Source organism: Moschus berezovskii, chromosome 9 (genome assembly GCF_049115385.1).
Source record: "Moschus berezovskii isolate FMDL1 chromosome 9, NW_MosBer_1.0, whole genome shotgun sequence".
Taxonomy (NCBI): Eukaryota; Metazoa; Chordata; class Mammalia; order Artiodactyla; family Moschidae; genus Moschus; species Moschus berezovskii.
Window position 1 is genome coordinate 78,641,127 of NC_142468.1, and position 4,305 is coordinate 78,645,431.

Here is a 4,305-nt window from a genome sequence, read left to right on the forward strand (position 1 = left end):
ATACCTGGTATATATTCCTTTTTATTTTGTTTCAAAAATTCTGGCTAGCATTATTCATGTTGTAAGTGGGTGTCATTCTACAAAGATCTGCTTTACACATCCAGAACAATATGGGTGTGTTCCCTGAAAAACAGATTTCCTTTTGTTTATCAGGGATCTATAAGCCAGCAGCAAGCATCCATTTAGGCTATCTCTGCACTGTACTTCACAATCTACTAAATTCATAAGCCCAAAGGAAATCAGGGCCTGTGGGAGAAGACTCAAATATTTGGACATTTCTTCCGTCTCAGAAAAAAATAAGACGAGAAGCTATCTCAGTTTGCCAACATAGATTCATTTGTCTCAAAGACTCATCATGTTTATTATCTCTGTTCATCTAACTTTCAGCCGCAAATACAGAATGACTTCTAGATTGTTGATGCTCTATATTCCAGTTACTCAGCTTCATTTCTCTCGGTCCTGCTTATAATTAGAAAACCACTTGGCCTTTCTTTCACTTACATGACCCTTACTATTATTAGAGTTCAAGATGGTAGACCTTATTTTTTGTCTATGGAGGATGAATAAACCTATTTCTCAAAATCTAAAAATGTGGCAAGGAACTTGAATATTCTCTCACCAGCTGAGATAATCACTTTTCTTATAATTAGCCCAAATATGAGTTACATATTGATAGTTTCAATTTTCTTCAAACATCTTGGTTTATGGTAGATATTCCTTATAATTTTTGTTAAGAAATTGTGTCTATCTCTTTCAAAAAGCTGGATTTAGTGTTGATTCTTTTTTATCCTCTTTAAGCATTTCAGTGAATTTTAGGGAAAAAAGTTAAGTGACTATGCACTTATCTTTCAAGTTTAACTAACAGACTTTCTATTTTGATTTTGTTTTAGGTAACATATGCCAACAGCCAAACAAATGGAAAAACAAAATCACTCTGTAGTGGCTGAATTTATTTTGCTGCGACTCATAGAGTTTCATGAGTTACAGATTTTCTTTTTTTTTTCTTTTTTACCATTGTTTACATAGCCATTTTATTATGTAACCTCATTATTACCTTGGTAGTGAAACTGGACCCTCAATTACAGTCTCCAATGTACTTCCTACTGGTCAACCTGTCCTTTATTGATATGTCTCTGGCTTCCTTTGCCACTTCTAAAATGATTGGTGACTTAATTAGTAAAAATAAGGCCATTTCTTATGAAGGATGCATGGCCCAGAATTTTTTCCTTCATCTTTTAGGTGGAAATGAGATGATGTTGCTTGTAGCCATGGCAATTGATAGATTAATTGCCATATGCAAACCCCTTCATTACAAAAATATTATGAGCCACCGTATTTGCATCAGACTTGCACTTTTCTCCTGGACTACTGGGTTTGTGCACTCTGTTAGCCAAATGGTTTTTTATAGTGACTTTACCATTCTGTGGCCCCAATGTTGTGGATAGTTTTTCTCGCCACCCGCCTCAGGTGATCAAACCTGCACTGACACCTATATCTTAGACCTATTAGTCATCACATTTAGTGGACTACTTTCTTTGTTCTGTTTCACATTTCCGTTCATTTCCTATAGCATCATCCTGATAACTGTCCATCATCACTCCTCCAGTGGATGTTCCAAGGCCATGTCCACTTTTTCAACCCACATCACCGTGGTGGTACTATTCTTTGGATCTTGCCTCTTTATCTATATATGGCCATTCAGCCATGTTTTCATAGATAAGATCTTCTCTGTGTTTTATACAATTTTTACTCCCCTTTTAAATCCAATCATTTACTCATTTAGGAATAAAGACATGAAGAAAGCAATAATAAAAATAAAGTCCAAGAATGTGAGTTCCAGATCAGCCTTTTAACTTAAATATTACAATCATCAAAGGCATCATCGTTGTTGTTATTGTAATCATCATCCAGAGATACAGGTATAAGATTTTACACTGAACATAAGTCATATTTTGGGAAATTATTACTTTTCCTTACACAAGCATATATGCAACAAAGCATTCTGAATTGTACATCCAAGTGCAAATCATTCCAATATATTATCATTCATTTATGTTGTAATTTTAAATTTTTCTATAAATTATTAGATTTCAAAATATTGTTTGTTGAGTTCTAACCATGTCTAAGGCATTCTGCATGCATTTTCTCTTAACCTCACACAATGAAAATAGAGAATATTATTTATATTTATCACCAGAAAACTGCACATTAAAAATTTAACAAACTTGTCACAAAAATTGTTAAGTACTAGACCTAGAATCAGATCCTACATGGAACTACAAAATCTATGCTGTTATAAGTAAAATATTTTTATCTAAACTTTAATTAGTATTCATACATTTTTGCTTCCTGTCCTCTCCCTTACCTGTCATAGTCCCAATGATTAAATCTTCCCAACACAAGGTTAAAATGATTTTCCATTGATCTGAAAGTAAAAAGAAGCCAACAATTTCTGTTTCCTTATGCCTCTGATTCAATAAAAAGAGTTTATTAAACTAGCTAAGAAGGTTGACCCATTGAGCAAGGTGTACTAGTACTACTGATACACAGCAGGGTAGGAAAAATCATGTTTGAAACCCATGTGATTCTCTATGGTGCTTCACAGAATTTGCATATCAAGCAGATTCATGTCAATGTATGGCAAAATCAATACAATGCTGCCGACTCTGTGTGACCCCATAGACGGAAGCTCACCAGGCTCCCCCGTCCCTGGGATTCTCCAGGCAAGAACACTGGAGTGGGTTGCCATTTCCTTCTCCAATGTGTGAAAGTGAAAAGTGAAAGTGAAGTCGCTCAGTCGTGTCTGACCCATAGCGACCCCAAGGACTGAAGCCTACCAGGCTCCTCCATCCATGGGATTTTCCAGGCAAGAGTACTTGAGTGGCTTGCCATTGCCTTCTCCAACCAATACAATAATGTAAAGTAATTAGCCTCCAATTAAAATAAATAAATTTTAAAAAATAATAAAATTTCTTTTTTCTTAAAAAAAAAAGAAAATCACACAACCTAGTACAAATTAGAATTTGATTCACTCCACCAAGTAAAGAATCACCATCATTGGAGATCTTGGATGAAGACAAAAGAAGAATGCAATTGGTAGTAAAAGAAGATGGACATAAATAAACATTACAATAGTTTAGTGGAATGATGATTATAGAAACTAAGACTGTTTCTTCCTAAAATATTTATGTCATTGTGTATGTATAGTATTTGCTGACAAATTTCAATTTTTTTTGGTTGTTCATTATCAAGTAGTTGTTGGAGGTTAACTTTAGAATTTTGTCTCTAGGATATGGGATATTCATGTGGGATTATGACTAAATTAGAGGAAATAATAATACCACACTGAGATGTACATAGTAACCTATAGAATTTCGTCTTTCCATTTGGAGAAAAGAGGGTGAATGTCTTAATTTGTATACATCTTTAGGCTAAGACAACTGCTGTTCCTTGGCAGTTTAAATAAAGATAGAATGAGAGTATTAAACATTTGAGAAGAGAGAAGGCATGTATCGAGAATCACAGAATTTTACCCTGACCAGTAACTTAGGGTGCATATTTAATCAAGAATAAAGGATATTATATAAATAAATTGAGTTAGAATTCATAGTTGAAACAAAAGAGAAGCCTGAATTAAGCAGTTATTTTAAAATGTTATTCAAACCCATTGTTTTAAGGAGGGTGCATGCATTTTAAACTAACTGTAATCATCTAATTAGGTACAAAAAGATGAGAACATCTATTTATGTCTTTTAGTATTAAATGATAAATTTTGTTATTATTTACTACACAGATTATTTTAGGTACTCAATTAATCTGTGTGTTGCCTGGTCATGCTATACGGCATTTAAAGTTTCTGGAGAAAATGTGAGTTAATCAAAGACAGAGGGGGATCAAAAGCAGTTTTCTTCAAGGTCATTTACTTTGAACAAATTGTTATTCAATAAACAACTATCTCTCCGTATAATAGCTTAGTTGTGCTAAAAGTAAAGGGGAGGGAATACTTAAAGTTTATATTATCTTATTTTAGCTCAATTCATCCTCCACAGCTTCATTAGGGCTTTAAAAATGTTTCTGTGAATAAACCTTGGATTGAAGATCATTCTTGTTTTTAAAATTCATGTAAACGATTATAAAATGACAGAATTTATAATTATATCCACAATATGAACTTTTTCTTAGCTAAATCACAAAGTATTAATAAAAGAACATTGAGATACAGAACTGACAGTAAACTGGCAAAATATTTTAAGTTAAGAAAAATTATTTCACAATATGGATTTACTTCCATCTTTATTAACAATG

The 4,305-nt window shown here is 33.2% G+C and overlaps 1 pseudogene; it reads left to right on the forward strand.

The window, feature by feature from the left end:
• The first annotated feature begins 915 nt into the window (after nucleotides 1-915).
• Nucleotides 916-1,981, forward strand: LOC129551919 (olfactory receptor 4K13-like; annotated as a pseudogene).
• Nucleotides 1,982-4,305: the final 2,324 nt, after the last annotated feature.